Raw genomic sequence first — 17,698 nt, forward strand, 5'->3', positions numbered from 1 at the left:
TGTTCCGCTTTCCAAACCCCGTGCCAGCCCAGGAAGCATCTGCCATGAGGAAGGGGCCTTTCTGCTCATTTACACATGATCAGAAGGAGGTCTCATGTGGAGGGAATCTTTGAGTGTACAGATGGAAACTTCTAGAAAGCTCTCATGTGTTGCCCAAATAGTAGTAACCTACATTGGATAGCCCTTTGCAGCCGCAGGGCCTTCACATGCCCTCGCTATTCTCTTTCAGTTCATTTAGAACCCCCAAAGCCACTCCACATGGGCTATGATCACCCCTCATTACAGATTTAAAAACTAATTATAAGCTCAGCCACTTGCCCGAAGTCATACAGCTGAGAAACCAAGAAGATTCAAGCATAAGTCTTCTCCCACCTCCTTCCTTCTATTTTTGCTGTTCTTCTATTTAGCTAGTTTATCTAGCTAACCGCACACAAAGATGCTTGGCTGCCTGTCTGCAATAACAGCTCTATTTGACCTCAGCAAATCTAAAAAATACTTCTGCCTCTCAGTCAACAAAGTTCACTAGCCAACACTGTCATGGGGAGAGATGCTCGGTCAGGGTGGCCGATGGAAATAGCTCAGGCCTTCAGAGCTTCCTGAAGGTGGACTCAGTAACTGAAGGTTCTTTCATCAGAAACCTGGTAGGCGGTGGGATTATCCTGTGGCTGAGGGAGGCCCTCCCTTTCAGGAACAGTCCTCTGAAGGCCAGGAAAGGGGTGTGCCTGGGGGAAGGCGCTGGCAAGCTGGGCTGATGGTTAAAATAATAAGGTTCTTTGTTCGCTAGGTCACATTTCTAGGAAATACCACCTGGTCAGTGCTAGCATGTACCCTGTCATTTAAGAAAATGGGTAAAGGGGCAATTTGCAAATTGGACTTTGCAAATTGCTAGTATCTATCTAATTATCATTTAATCAAAATAATCACTTGGTTATTGGAATTCAGTTTTTAAAAATACAGTCCATTTGTTTGGAAGCTGCCTAAAGGAAAAGCATTATAGCGTATTTTGGGATTTTTTTAAAAAAAGAAATTTAATAAAGATTGCCAGATGGCCTGACCAGTGTAGCTCAGTGGATTGAGTGCTGTCCAATGGACTGAGAGGTCTCAGTTCAATTCCCAATCAGGGTACATGCCCGGGTTGCAGGCTCGATCCCCAGTAATGGTTGTGCAGGAGGCAGCCAATCGATGTATCTCTCTCACATCAATGTTCTCTCTCTCTCTCTCTCTCCCTTCCTCTCTAAAAAAAAAAAACAAAAAAATCAATGAAAACATATTTTAAAAAAGACAAAAGATAAGTCTCTTCTTATCAACGGTGATATGAACAACAAAATAACCCCCAATCACTGGACACATTCTTAATTGTCCAACCCCATGTTTGTGTCAAAAATTCAATTTGAGAAATTTATAAATGTTGATGCAAAATGGTGAGTACTGGTTACTTTGTAAATGAGAGATAATAGCTACTTCTGAACTATTTCCACAATTCTGAATTTTTGTGTCTGAATTACCAATCAAGCCACCAACCCCTGACACTAAGTGGGGAAACTGACAAACCATTCTTTATATCAGAATGGCTACCACAATGGACAGACAGTGCATCCTCACCCGAGGAGGATTCCATTGATTATTTTTCGAGAGAGCAGAAAGGGGGTGGGGGGATAAGGAGGAGAGAGAGAAACATCAATGTGAGAGAGATACATCCATTGGCTGCCTCCTGCATGACCCCTACAAGGGCTGAGGATTGAACCTGTAACCTAGGTATGTGCCCTTGACAGGAATCGAACCCGTGACCCTTTGGTCTGAGGGCTGATGCTCTGGCCACTGAGTAACCCGGCCAGGGCCAGAGCTAGCCCTTTTAAATACTTCTCTCTACCTGTTGGGCCCTGGGTAGTCTAATTGCAAACCAAATAAACAAGCTAGAACAATGAGGCCCTAATCCCTAGCCTGCTCTGTTGGAAGACTGACAACACCAAGCTCAAGTATACCAGGTCCTGTCAGACAATGATATGAAGTCCTAAGGGTCTGGGTAGTTGGCCAGATAGAAGCCCCAGCTTCTCTCCCTTTCATTTGTCTTCTCTCTCCCCATCAATCTCCTGCTAAGGTCCTGACATCAACGATTATGCTTCCCTGACAGGCCTTAGGGACCTCTCGTTCATGATCACATTTTTTTTCCTTCCTCTTTTTCTCTCTGTAGCTCTTTCTCATTTTCTCTCTTCTTTTGCACAAAAATGTGCATGCACATCTACTGTATGGACCGAGTTGTGCCCCCTGGTCACATGTTAAAGTTCTAACTCCAGTACCTAAGACTGTGACTCTTTGTAGGAAGGATCTTTCCAGAGATAAAATTAAAGTCACAAGGGTGCCCCTAATCCAGTATGACTGTTGTCCTTATAAAAAGAAAATCAGGCCTCAGGAAGATATAGAGGGAAGATCATACGAAGCCACAGGAAGGGGACAGCCATCTACGAGCCAAGGAGAAAGGCTTAGAACAACCTGCTCTCGTGGCCCTGAGAAGAAACCAACCCCCCGACACCTTGGACTTTCAGCCTCCAGAACGGAGAGGAAGGATGTTTCTGTCACTGAAGCCCCCAACCGCTGGTACTTGGCTATGGCAGCTCTAGTCCCGGCCTTCTGACTCTTTCTTCCAGTAAGCTGAACTCCGCGGACACCGGCTGAGGATTGTCTCTCCTTCCCTCTGGCGAGGAAGCGCTGGGACATGAGGCAGGGAAAGAACCCTGCATGGGCAGCAGAACTGTGTGATTTGCAGAAAGCTGGGTCAGACATTAAGAAGAAACACCACCTGTACTTTCCTCTGCACCAACTCATTGTGGTTTTAAGAAAACCGCTTAAATTTTTGGGGCATCTTCTCACCCGTAAAGTGAGAGGCTTGAGCTAGACAATCCCTAATGCCAACACGCCTCATAATCCTACAAGTCTATGGCTCGCCCGGCTCAGACATGGGGTCCATCTCGCATGCTAACCCACAGCTCCCTGGATGAGGCTCACAGAAACAGGCAGTGGTCAGGACAATATTTAGTTGTTTTAATGTTCTTTAGTATAAATTATTGTAGCTTGAAGCTAGTTGTTTGGTTTTGCCTACTCTGATGCTTGCCTGCCATGTAAACATATAAGCTTGGGGGGAATGTACAGGGAGGTGAATGAACTCCTAACCGCTGTGTAAACTGTGAACGAGGACTCAGCGTGAGACTGAAATGCCCCACATTTGGGATGCGTTTGAACCAAGCTGCGGGGAAGCCACAGTTTCTGCACTTCATTTTTCTTGACGTTGGACCGTAGTGAATGCTCAGAGTTCTAAGAGGGATCTTGGAACAAGTCCTTCGGATGCGGGTGTCGTTGCTCTTTGTTCTATCACAACAGCATCCTGGCGATGTCCTTATTTCTGTCTCTTGGCAAACATCTAGGAGACAGACACAGTGTGGCCTCTTTGAGGACTGGACACCACCTTCTGCCTCAGGTGCTCTTTTGGCTACTTATTGCTGGGGCTGCTATCGAGACATATACAAGCCGCAAGCTCACACTCCAAGCATCTACTCGTGCCTTCCAATGAGAAACAAAGGCAACGTCATTTCTAAATACAGCTGTGCCTGGCTTCCATCCTTAAGAAAGGGATGGACCACGGACACAGATATCATCAACATATTCAATGTCTCCTTCAAGAAAGCACCTGTTGACACCAGGCCATTAGCTACAAAAGCTGAACTCCCCAAGGAACCCACACATGGGGAACCTGGGTGCTGCCAGGCTGGAACTCGTCCCGTTTTTATCTTTTATTTATTTATTTATTTTATCTTCACCCGAGGACATTTTTCCACTTTTTGTTCAGATAGAGTGGGAGGGAGAGAGGAAGAGAGAGAGAGAGAAACATCGATGTGAAAGGGACACATTGAGTGGCTGTCACCCGCATGACCAACCAGAGCCAGGGACAAACTGCAATCGAGGTACATGCCCTTAGCGGGAACCGAACTCTCGACCGCAGGCCGACACTCTAACCGCTGAGCCAAACTGGCCAGGGCCTAGCCTTGTTTTTAAATAAAATGCCTGCTTTCCATAATGATTCCGCAGAAGGCCTTTCCCCTCGCATGGACCAGCTCTTACAGAGCTCAGCACTTAGCCCCCGTAGGAAATGCTCCTCGTGCCAGTTGGAAAATAACATCCCAAACTTGACCGTTTAGGGAGGAAGTTCCAACCACAGGAGACAGACTAAACGAATTCCTGAAAGCATCCAAATCATTCATGCTAGAACACAGGCGTTGGACTCGGCTTTGTGGGTGTCCAGGGTGAGCTGGACCGCAGGCTGATGGGTCTCCACGGAGGCTGCCTCTCTTCCTGGCAGATTCAGGTCCAGCCTCTGCTCTGGGAAGCTCTGGGCTGCCCGGCATCATCTGCTCCAAACATCCCCCTCTGGGGTCTCCTGCGCTGACACTCTCTTCTCCCGTTAGGGTCTAAAGATCGCATCGGGGAGCCTATTTACTGCTTTCCTTGGTTATGTAACAACAACAGGAACATTCCCTCCAAAAGGACTGTTATTAAGCACACATGCTCCCTGCATGCAGAGAGGCCACTCACCAGCACAGAGCTCGGTTTTGTTTACTTATGTAGCTAATGGCCTTCTGGACAGCACCGCGGCCTGGCCTGGGAGCAGCAGAGCCGAGCTTTACCTGTAACACTTCTGAAAGCCTCTAGGTGGCCGTGGAGCAGGGGCTGAAGGACACCAAGCACTGAAAAGGAAGAAAAGGCCCAGTGGGGCACACACAAGAACTAGATTTGCCTGAGATATTTGTTAAAAATAGAATCCTGAGCCTCACTCTCCTTAGGATCAGAATCCCTAAGACAGAGTTCTCAACCAGGGGCAATTTTGTCCCCCAAGACACATTAGACAGTGGCTGAAGACATTTTTGATTGTCACAACACGGGAGGTTGCTACTGGCATCTGGTGGGCAGGGGCCAAGAACGCTATAGAATCCTTCAAAGCGCAGGACAGCCCCCACAACAAAGAATGGTTGATCCAAACATCAGTAGTGCTAAGACCGCATAGCTCGGTTCTGGGTACCAGGTACCTGTGCTTTCACGAGCTCTCCAGGTGATTCCAGTGCACCCCGAGGTCTGAGCCCCTGCCCATTCTGTGGCAGGCAGCGGACAACGTCAGGTTGCCAGGGCAGTAAGGGTGGATGGAGGTGGGAATGCAAGAATGTGGAATATGCCCAAATTGGTAATACTGAAGCCAATTACGGCCTACTTCACAAGTTTATTCTCAGACAGACCCATGGAAGACTTTACTAATAGGATTTATCAGGGACTGAGGCATGAGTAAGTGCAGGTCCAGGAACCCAAGGCAGAAAGGCAAGGGTTAGGTGCCTTCACAACATCAGCCTCATTGCCAGTTTCCCATCCTTACCTTTACAGATGTAATTCTTTCAGAGTGTTTGCAAGCCCTCTTCCCAAGTGCACCATGCTGCTGGAGAGGGCTCTGTCTTCAAATTTAATTGTCATAGTTGATAAGGGGGAGAACAGGTGTTAATTCTACGGATTGTATCTTGGTCACTTAGTGTGCAACAGAAGGCTAAGAGAATCTGTCTATCTTCGGGGAAAGATGTGGAAAAGTGAAGAAACGTCTTAACTATCTTCTAGTGCTCAAGAAAGTACCATATCGAGAATCAAATGACCCATGTGCTACTTGTTGTCTCTCTACTCAGTAGCCATATAGTTTGGCCAAGCTGCTGTCTATGGGGCTCTCGGTGTCTTTGCCCATGACGATGCCTGACCTAACTCACTGCATTTCTGAAAGGATGGCCAGGAGATTGTCTGAGAAAGGGCCCTTTAAAACAATTACAATGGAGCCTGGCTGGTGTGGCTCAGTGGTTGAGCGTCAACCCATGCACCGGGAGGTTGCCAGTTCTATTTCCAGTCAGGGCACATGCCCACGTTGTGGGCCCAGTCTCCAGTGGGGGGCATGCAGGAGGCGGCCAATCGATGTTCTCTCTCATCCATGTTTCTATCTCTCTCTCCCTCTCTCTTTTTCTCTTTCTAAAATCAATAAAGAAAAAATAGTTTTTTAAAAGTTACAATGGAGCCTGGCTGGTGTGGCTTAGTGGATTGAGCATCATCCCATGCACTGAGAGGTCCGGGTTTGATTCCCGGTCAGGGCACATGCCTGGGTTACAGGCTTGATCCCTGGTAGGGAGTGTGCAGGAGGCAGCAGATCGATGTATCGCTATCACATCAAGGAATCTCTCTCTCTCTCCCCCTAAAAAAAAAAAAAAAAATCTATAAAACACATCTTTAAAAAAATAAATAAAAATAAAAAATTACAATGGAGAGGGGATCGACTGAGGGGGGAAAGAGGGGGTATTTGTAATACTTTCAGCAATAAAGATAAATGAATAAATAATAAAGAAAAAGAAAAAAAAATTATGATGGATAGAAATCCTTGTGCTTGTAGGTGAAAGGAAAAGAAACCAGTAGCGTTAACCTGATATAAATGGAAATGCTCTTCTGTTAAGCCATGGGGTTGATGGAAGGTGTCTGTCATTTTCTTAGAATGATTATGAATCCTCATGGCTGTAAAGAATCAGAAGAGAAACCAAAGCCGACCTCTTTTTTCTGCTCCATAATTTAAAGGTTTAGAATTTTTTTTAAAGGAACACAAAGGATATAATCAAAGTCATATGAGACTTACAAATATTGCTGTTTCCATTACACACTAAGCCTGTTTAGTTAGGTCATGTAGACCCCATAAACAACTGAGACCGGCTTTGCTGTTTTTGTTGCTTAAGGCATGACTCTTTTTTTTTTTTTTTTTTGCAAATTCTACTGCAATCATTATCTTTCTCCTGAAATGTTATTATTTCCATGACATAAAACCTGCTTCTTGATGTGGCCACAAGTGAACTATTTCCCCGTTCATCCAAAATAACAAACTTTACTTTATTCTGTTACCTACAAGGGCAATAAAGTAAATTGGCTCACTGCATCGTAATGAAACTGAACATTAATTATTTTTATGGTTAGTTTTACCATTCTATTCAAGTATGCTTATGAGCACATGGGACTATCTTTACTTCTATGTTTGGTATAACGCCTGATAACCATTGACAAAGCACCATAACCCCCATTTTACAGCTGGGGAAGCTCAAATACCAAACTATTAGACTCAGTGAAGGTTAGTAGTTCTCAGAGGTTTTCAGGGATTGCACCAATGTAAGCCTTGTGGGTTAATCAGTTGACCTTGACCCCAAATCTTTCCACCTATTTCTACTAAGCATTTTACAACACCCTGTAATTGTCTTACCATTGTTTTATTAGTTATTCCACCTAACCTGGTAGCATGGTTTTTTAAATTTAACCACAAAGAAATAGGTAGTGAATAACTAAGGCTGTTCCTACATAAATGCAATGCCCTCTGTCTATGCATGTAGCTCCTCTATTTTCAGCTTCAAGTCAAACAAAAGCCCATGGCAACGTCATGGGAAATACATAACAAGATTTCCTCTGGCAACTGAAGCCACCCATCACCCAGGGAAGATGAGGAGACTCTCGCTAAGGGCACAGCCATCAGAAGCATCCCTTGAGGAACTCTGACCCTGGATGATAAGCACAAAAGGGTCCTAGTACAGTGTCCAGAAATGTTACCAAGTAGAACGTTGCCTAGACTATGAACAACTCATGACCTAAAAAGGTTTGCGCTCCCGCCCCCACCTGTGTCCTGGACCACAGGGTGCTCCACAGGCGTCCCTTGTGAAGGTGCTCAGCAGTCCCGCTGTACCAGCTCTGGACAGAGCTCAGAACCACTAGTTCCCAGTCCCGTGTCTCTCTTCCCACGCTATTTTTCCTTCTGATTTAAAAAAAAAAAATTATTTTTCAATTACAGTTGACATTCAATACTAGTTTATATTAGTTTCATGTGTACAGCATAGTGGTTAGATGTTTACATAATTTACGAAGTGATATTCCCGACCCGGCCCTGTACAGTTATTATAATAGCATTGACTGAAACCCCTGTGCTATACTTTACGTCCCCAGTGACTATTTTGTGACTACCGGTTTGTACTTCTTAATCCCTTCACCTTTGTCACCCAGTCGCCAAACCCCATGCCCATCTGGCAACCGCCAGTCTGTCCTGTGTCTGAGTCTGTCTCTGCTTTGTGCCCTCCCTTCTTTACAGATCCAGCACGAGTGGCACGGCCTCCTGGGAAGAATGCTCCGAAGGCAGCCTTCCATTACCCTGAGGAAGCCCAAGTGCTCATGGGAAATTGCTCCTTGGTTTCTCTATAATTAACTGCTTCTCTTCCTCTTCTTGATTCTATGCCTAATGATGCATTGACATGGCTAAACAATATACGTAGTAGACTACGCTCATTATGCTATGACAAAACCAGCATCAATGTGGAATTTTTGCTCCAACCCCAGAACTGTTATTTTCTCTGTCGGTACCTAAAATCCAACTAAATCTAACAGGGCTTCAGAAGTGACCGTTTCCTAATTACTTAGGAAAGTCTACCTTTTTGGTTATTGCTTTATTTATAGCCATGCCAGTTATTACCTTGGTGTGACAGTAGGTGAAAAGTCTCACCTCTAGGTCTTTTTTCTTTGCATTTTAGGGCAGTAAATGGGGGAAGGTATACTGATTTTTCTGTTAAAAGTGATTTTCCTTAAAACATGTGAAAAATGTATATATGTATAATTTTTTAAGGGCTGCCAACTTGCATAAACACGTGACACTTTTTATGGCATCAAACACACAGCAAATTATAAAGGAATTATGAAAATGCCTATAGATGTTTTGAAATGATAAACACCCTTGAATTCTTCTGTGCACAATATCCTGAGGTCTACCCTTTCTTAATTCACTGACTCTTTGTCTGAGGGCTGAGTCCTAGCCTTTTTATGTCTTGCCTGGCTCCTGGGGGAGACGGAAGAGAAGCCATAGTGTTTCTATCAACAGGTAGCCAGATGCTGGTTCCTTCCAAAGCATTGAGTAGTTTTATTCCTTTGATAGTCACACGTACACAGAGTGAGCAATTACCAAAGACTGGGATATGGCCAATGTTAAGGTTCCTTATTATTCATTCACCCTTTCCATCTCTCCATTGATTCTTGCCCAACTTTGCACCAAACACCAGGTTCTGCCATCAGCCTCACGGAGCCCCACACAGGTAGGTAGCCCTGGGCATTTCCCCACCTGACAGGAGTCTGGCCAAACCACACCCTCTCACACAGAAAGGGAAGAGAACGTCTTTGTTACTGACAATGAAAAGAAGAGGTTTCGAATGAGCAGCACTCCTTCCTCATAACATACACAAGCTGGTCGCTGAGTTCCGTGTTTTCGGATGATGGTGTGGGGCAGCCAGTGATCAGGGTGAGTTGGGACAGACTACCCTAAGACTGAGTAGGGCTTGGCTAGTGTCAGTAACTGCTTCTCTAATTATTCTCATTCAGAATCTGAACTATCAGGGGACACAAAGTATGTAAGAAATTTGCATAGCGATTGGTTTCAATCAGCCCTTGGTTAAATATAAATGTCTCAAAAAACACAAAACCAAAAACCAATTACAAAAACCCACCCCCAAGCCTGGCACCCAGAACACAGGGCCTCCAGGGTGGGTGTCTGGATCGCTCCTGGGGAGGGCCACCATGGTGCCTGGGTTTCACCCCTTTCTACTAGGCTGGCCACAAACCACTGTGTGAATGGGACCTTGTCTTCGAGCCTACGCATCAGGAGCAGCAGTGACAGAAGAGCCTGGCAGCACAGTCTTTTGCCATCTAGACCAGCTTTCCTTGCGGTCTGGCTGCACTGGGAGCCCCCACAAACCCCAGGGGCCATGCAGGGAGCAGACACACAGGTAACGAGAGGTGCGTACAAGGTCAGACCCCTAGGCTGCTTTTCTGAATGGACTGATTTCCTCTCTGGAAAACCACTAAATAGCAGTTTAGCTCTACTTAACCCCACGAGTCTTCTATTTGAGAGAAGTCAGAGTCTGCCCGCTGGCCCTGCCAGATGGCTTGAGCCTGGCATCATGGCATGTTTGGTAAGAGCTTCCCCACACAGCCCAAGTCTCACTTGATTCAACTGTGATTCAAAAGCTGTGACGGAAAGAGCCTTCAAACTCGCAGGTGTGCTGCTCACCGGGGACACCACACAGAAATCAAAGCGCAGCAGGCGTGAGCCTCCAGTCTCCGGGAAAGGCCAGACGGGAGCACGTGGGAACACGGGCCCTTCGTGGGGCAGAGAAAAGGGAAGGTAACTGAAGACCCTCAACAGGGACAACATGTTCTGCAACGCCTGGAAGTAATCAGAGGGAGCAAGCCAAAGAGCAGATCAACATTCACACACAGATTTAACTGGCCACGTCCGGGAGATTCGACTGCTTGAAGGGGGTCCAGAAACAGGACTTGGTCCCACTGAAAGTGGGGTCAGTTCCAAGGGCTCTCTGCTTTAAGTTGTTGGGTTTTTTTTTGTTTGTTTTTTTTGTATTTTAAACTTTAAATAAGGTAGGTTTCTTCACTAAAATCAGATCAGCCGTGTAACCATCCTGCCACATCAAAGGCACTCTCTATGGAAACCACACGGGTCAAGGGCTCACCGTGCCACAGACGGGGCCACAAGGGGCGCTACCAGATGCCCGAGGCCAGAGACTAGAGAAATGTCTGTTGTCTGCGTCCCAGAAGGTCCCCAGCAATGTCTCCCACTCTCCTGGTCCTCTAGTCATGCAGTCTCAAGAAGCAGGGAAATCATGTCACCCTCTGCCCACGGAGAGGACAGAGTGTAATCTACTGAGTTAGGTCCAGATGATAAAATGCTCAGATGTTTCCTAGTTTCTTCTTTCCCAGTGACTCATTTTTAAGTACTGTAAGATTTTAGAACTTTGACACTTCTCTCCTTGTAGCATAAGCATTATGATTCTCACAAACATTCTCTTATCTGCAGAAAATGATTCAGTTCCAACTTGCTTGGTTTAACCTCTGCTCTGATGTCTTCGAAGTGTATGTGTGCCTAGGCCTCCCAACACTGGGACTGCTGTTACCTAAACCAGTGCCATCGGACGTTGCTTACTACATGTTTTCAGATTAAAGTACGCTTTCAGAGGACAACAGCTTCTTGTAAGAGCCCACCACAGTGAGGCTGCTCCCACTTAGCAACCAGCTGCAATGAGCATTTAATGTCTGAGATCCTTCCACAGGGCATCTGTGACAAATGCTGATTTGGCCTCTTGGTTAGAAGTGGAAGCAGTATTTTCAGTTGCTCCAGTCCTTTTTGCTCAGGCTACTCTAACCAATGTCAAATCTAATGCCATTAAAAAAAATTTTTTTTTAATGGCACAGCAACTGCACTGTTCTTGCTAACAGCTCCAGATGACAACGGGGCTTCACTTGAATGGACTCCAACCCCAACCTCAGAGCCAAGTGCCATGCCAGCTTATAGAGACCGTTAAGAACGAGGGATAAAGTATTGTAAACAGCTTTCTGTTGGAGTAGCCATTGGCACGGAGTGGTTTCAGATTCAAGTGTCCTTGCTTATTGGGGTCAAACATTTGTCTTTAGTAAAATAAAGGCATTGGATTACTTTCTAAAAATAAACGCCAGAAATGTGCTCCATGACTTCAGGATTCTCCAGTGGGTGGGTGGAGATATCAACTGAGTCAGGATACAGATAGCAACTGAGTCAACTTCAGCAGAATGCTCTCAGATCATGTTGACTTGGCAAGGTCATGCTAAAGAAAGAGGTTAGGTGCAATAACACGATTTCCCTAAGGAAAAGAGTGAATAATTAGTGCCAAACTATTCGCATAGTGGAAAGTTCTACATTTTGGGAAGATGGGAGGGTTCTCAAGAGGCTGATCAGCATATTCCATTGCTATTTTTTCCCCCTAAAATTTATAATTCATGATATGTTTATTCCAGGCTCTAACAACCTATATCAAATAGAAAAAGTAGACACCTATTTAGTACCGTGTCAGGAACTTGGGATCAGTGAACGGTTCTGAGTACGAGTTCTGAACAACACAAGACGCCCAGACAACGGATTGCATGAATTAAGCCCAACCAAGAAAAATACACGAGTTGAGTCAAGGACTTAACACTTAGCAACAGCATTAACATCTGTAAGCTCACCCGGAGTCATAAAAAAAAAATAGGCCAAGAAGTTTGAAAAAACACAGATCTAAGTTTTTAAAAGAGGGTTAGTTTTTAAAAGAGGCAAACACTGAAATAAAAATGTTAAGACATGACATGCTACACTTCATTAAACTATCTTTATAAATACAAATAAGTGACATTTGGAGAATTAGAAACTCACACAGATAAGTTTGACCAAAAAAAAAAAGAAAATAGGTAGAGGACTATTTGGCAAATACACACCCCCATAAATCAGCTGTTCCAGATGACACGCATCCTTGGGGAGCGCAAGATTTTGACTAATACGCTTACTGAACACTGGTGCAGTAAAGATGAATAATTAGTTCTGAAAAGTTACCTTGCACACAGGGGGATGTCAGGAGATTGGAAAGAGACCAACCACATGTGATAGTGATGCAGAAAGAAAGCAGAAGGAAGGAGTAGTGAAAAATCAATGTAGGAGACATGAAATTGTTGGTTTAACAAATTGTGAAATAAATATTAGGGAAGCAAAATCTAAAAAGTTCAGCATTTAAATAACCACAAATGAGTTTATGAGATTATTTTAAAGACTTTAATACCATGTGTGTTGTAGTTAAGAATGGAAAGGGGGGCATTGAGCTGGACATGCATTGTCTTGGGAGAGATTTTATTTTCACAATTAGTCCAAAGATTCAAAAGGGGGACTGAAAATGGACAGGAGTCACGAATAAATGTGCTATTAAGCCCAGTGGTGGGCAGGTGCTTCAGAGGGTGTCTGAGTACCCTGCCATCACATGGACCTGACTCAGTACCCTGACCAGTGGCCTGGGACAGGGTGTCACAAAACGTATGTATGACATGCAGTTGGGATGTACCATAGGAGACGTGAGACAGGAGGAAGAACAACTACAACAAAAACAATGTTAGATACAGACACATCTGCAGTTAGAATCCACTAAAACACAGACAGAAACAGGCTGGAGAAATTTAGAAAGCCACACAATTTAGGGATGAGAAAATTAAACGTGAATTCACACTGAGCAGGAATGGGGGTGGTGTGGGGAGGTGACTGGTGTCTGAGACTCCATTCAAAACTATATTCAGAGCATGTGACCCAGTGCGATGTTGAACCGGGTAAAGATCCTTCCCCACCCTCCTTCAGGAATAACCCCGCAGACGTAGAAGCAGAAGTAGCAGCTTCTCACATCTGCAGAGGCGCCAGCTCCTCTCATGGGCCCCACTGACTGCTCACAGGAACCTGGGCTGCAGGAATCACCCTCCACTCCTTACAGATGACACAGCTGAGGCCTACAGAGGCCACAACCTCGTAAGGAGACACAGAGCTAAGTGTCAGGTCTTGGGTTTGCAAACAGGACCGCCTGACTCTGAGGTCCTGTCTCAGATGCCCTCAGGGCTCCTGCCCCATTTCCTTTTGGTTTTTGCTCCAATGCCCCAGAGAGGCCTTCTTAAAAAAATAAACCAGCATAAGGAGACACTTGTTTCATACCACTCATTTCTACCTGACATGCTATGTTTGCTAGTTTATTGCCCTCACTGGGCCAGTTTTTTGCAGAGCCTCGACCATGCGTGGTAGTTCACATTACTCGATCAACACTTGTTATTAAATTATACGCTTCCTCGCAATGAGTGCTTCCTTTTCGCTACCCGTGTGTGAACTCAATTTGTCACCAGTGGGCTGTGCAGTTGGGAAAATCAGATTTATAAGATAAAACACTGAACAGAGGATAAGAACTTCTAAGAAGTAGGAAATGTCTTGCTGGATTCTTTTAGAACATTAATATACTTCTACCAGACAAAGCGGTCAATCTGTTTATGTAGAGTACTGTTTTTATCAATGGACATTCCCTGCCTTTGTTAAATGTTAAGCACATAAAGAATCTGAAGGAGAACCAAGTCGCTGGACTTCTTTGGGGTTCACATGTCTCAACCTAACTCCACCAACCACACAAAGAAAGTAAGAGGAGATGGCGTGTACATGGAAAGCAACTGAAACGTGAGTCAGTCCATCACTCCGATGTTTCTTTTTTTTTTTTTTATTCTCACCCGAGGACATTTTTCCATTTTTTGTTCAGATAGAGTGGGAGGGAGAGTGAGGAAGAGAGAGAGAAACATCGATGTGAAGGGACACATCGAGTGGCTGCCACCCGCACGACCAACCAGGGCCAGGGACAAACTACAACAGAGGTACGTGCCCTTAGCGAGAACCTAACCCAGGTCTCTCTGTACCGCAGGCCGATGCTCTAACCGCTGTGCCAAACCGGCCAGGGCCGATGTTTCTTTATTGATACTGAGAACTGAGTGGGGGCCTACAGAAACCAAATTGACCACATCTCCCACAGAAGGACCTACGTCACCTGGACGTTTGGCAACGGAAGAAACAATGCGTCAGTTATAGAGAACACTTTGTTTTTCTCAGTATCCTTTGACCACCACTGTCCTATATGTGAGCCCTAGATGCCCTGCCTGTCTAGTTGTCCTTTGGACTTCAACCCTCTGATGCAGACTATAAGGGTCTGCGGGCTTTTAATAGAGAATGAGCACCTCTCAGGTGTTTAATCACTCTTTTGTGATGTTAAAAGGAATTAGACTTCCCTGAGGAGGCTGGACAGCTATCTGAGTAAAACTCAAGGAGGCTAAGAGAGAGGAAGCCTGCAGTCACCAGACACTAACATCACTGCCCAGTGCTCAAGGGTATCTTTCCTGGAGAGAAAAAATATGCAGGAAGTGAGAAAAGAAGCTGGCTTTTGGAGTGGCAAAGACCAAAACATCCGAATAGCTCATGTTGCTCAGTGACATCCATGTGCCAGGCACGGCACTAGGCTGCATATACTGGGCTGCGTATACTGGGCTGCGTATACGTGACCTCATTTAGTCCTAACTCCACCAGGCTGATGTCAGGGAAGTGAAGACAGCTGCCCGAAGACACATGCCCAGTCAGGGAGAGCCAGTGGCTGGCTGGCTCTGGCATCCACACTTAGGATCATACTGCTTCACGACCCACACATCTCTGATGCCACTCAAACCTTCACAGGGTTTCATTCCAGGAGGCAGCGGGAGCTTCTACTCTTGATGGTGCCCAGGTGTTTTTCTATAAATACATCAGCAGCATTGGTGGGAAGGGTTATTCCAGATGCCTTTACAACAGAATCCCTTTGATCCTCTTTAATATATCATCAATTAGCTCATGAGGCCAAAAACGTTTTTGGCTGACCACTTTAAAGAGGACTTGGAGACCACTTGCAGTCTGCCCCTTTATGCCTACTTCAGTGGAAAAAATAATTGTATATGCCAGAAAGCTCCGTCTTCAGCATAATTTAAACTGGCCAGAGAAACTACCCAAATATTTCGCCCAGAAAAGTTTAATCTATAAAGCAATTTACTTTTCTGGTTCAGAATCCATCTCTGTCCCCAAACCTGGCTCTGGAGCTGTGGTCCTCAACCTTCCTAATGCTGCGACCCTTTAATACAGCTCCTCATGTTGATGTGACCCCCAACCATAAAATTATTTTCGTTGCTACTTCATAACTGTTATGTCTTAGGCAACCCCTGTGAAAGGGTCGTTTGACTCCCCAAAGGGGTTGCAACCCACAGGTTGAGAACCACGGCTCTAGTGAATTGTAAAGGCCTGGAGCCACCTGACACACACCCCAGCAAGGTCATCTCCACGGCAGCAAAGGGAGGTGCAGGGGGAACAGCCCTGGTTCTAGAATCAGGATGCCTGCGCTCCAGGTTGGCTGGACCATTAGGGGAGCTTCCTTAAAGTCAACGAACCTTGGTTTCTCATCAGTAAGATGGGGGTTCACTGCATTTGCGGTGAGGTATACATGAGGTCATTTATCATCACCACGACTATTTACAGTGCCCTTACAATGCTCCAGGCATCTACCGAGAGCTTCGTGTGTATTATATTTAATTCTTACCCCATGAGTTAGGGACTGTCATTAAGAGCTGATTTAAAGATGAGAAGCTTGAGGCCTAGCTGAGGTTAAGTAATTAATCTTCCCAAGGTTACCAGCTGGTAAGTGATGCAGCAGGATTTGAACTGAGATCCAAATGACTTCAGAGGTCAGATTTTTAATCACAAGCTGAAGCTTGTAACTGCATCATGATTGGGCTCTGCCTTGCCTCTCCTCTGCCATCCTTTAAACATGAAACCCTTAGAATTATATGCAAATCCTTAGAATGCCTTATTCAAATGTAGTTTCATTACTGTCAAATGGTCCGAGGTCGCATTTGTACAAAATTGGGCAAGAAAGTCCCATGAAACGATAGCATTTTCTGAGAATGCCCAGATGGTCAGATACTGTCAGACGTCATTCAGTTCCTAATAGGTGACGTGTACAGTCACATGCATCATTGTATCACATCTATGCTATTGCTTTGCCCGCCCAAAGATGTTTATTTCAAATGTTAACAACTAGCTCCGGTTTTATTGTTTCTGAGGACACATTAAAATAATGAATGCATTATCATTGTTTCCAAAGAAAAAATGTCATGACATTCAGGGTCACAGAGCTTGGTAGGGCTGAATCATTTGGGTAAATTACTATGCCTACGTTTCTTCTTCTATAAAATGGGAGGACTGGGCTAGATCATTTCCATGGCTTCCTTTGGCTCTAAAAAAATACCATGGTTCTGGGTCACAGACTCCACTAGTCAAATACCTTCCTCTTCAGATTGGGGAAGGAAGATGATGAGTAGGGAAGAGAAAGGAAGTAGAAACGGCAGTGTCAAGGTGACAAGGAAAGGAACTTTCCTTGGGGCTGAGAAATGAGAAATGGTGGGAGACTGAGAGTCAAGGGAGAAGGGGAATGTGGCAGAGAAGGATCCACTGGTGGAAGTGGAGCTGCGTGGGAGGCATGGCCTCATACACTGACAAATGGCTCGGCTCTCTTCCCAGACTTCACCCCAAGATGCTAGATGCACCTTTTTCAGCTCAGGTAAGTCACTAACCTGCCTCTCCATGGAAGGAGGGAGGGAAGGAAAATGAAAAGAAGGAAGGAAGGAAGGAAGGAAGGAAGGAAGGAAGGAAGGAAGGAAGGAAGGGAGGGAGGGAGGGAGGGAGGGAGGGAGGGGGGGAGGGGGGAGGGAGGGAGAAAGAAGGAAGGGAGGAAGGAAGGGAGGGAGGAAGGAAGGGAGGGAGGAAGAAAGGAAGTTTCAGCAATTCAATTGTCTTGACCTCAGCCCATCCATGCTCTCCATGGATAAAATTTAATTATTATTGAATATCATCATATTGAAGACTGTTATAGAATGCACCATTAGTTTACAGATCGCTAAGAATGAAAAACACTGCCCATTACTTTGAATGATGCCATCAATTCTAAGTTATAGCCTACTAATTTAGTGTGCCTTTAATTACCAAGTCATCTCACCTCCAAACTTCCAGGGGCTGGCCACTTGGTAATGGTCTTCACAATGGCAAAGGGACTTACTCATTGTCCTGGGACCCTGGCCTCTCCCTTTCTAACTCTTCTGTGTAGAGCTGCTAATAAAGGCAAAAAAGTGACAAAGGGGCAACAGGTATGTCCTAGCCCCTCAGAGCATCAGGAAGGCTGTTCTAGGT

At 45.2% G+C, this 17,698-nt stretch overlaps 1 protein-coding gene across 2 annotated transcripts in view; it reads right to left on the reverse strand.

The window, feature by feature from the left end:
* The window catches only part of LNX1 (ligand of numb-protein X 1), a 90,309-nt gene that overhangs the window by 54,324 nt on the left and 18,287 nt on the right, over positions 1–17,698 (reverse strand). The window lies entirely within an intron of this gene.

This window comes from Molossus molossus, unplaced genomic scaffold, assembly GCF_014108415.1.
Source record: "Molossus molossus isolate mMolMol1 unplaced genomic scaffold, mMolMol1.p scaffold_m16_p_1, whole genome shotgun sequence".
NCBI lineage: Eukaryota > Metazoa > Chordata > Mammalia > Chiroptera > Molossidae > Molossus > Molossus molossus.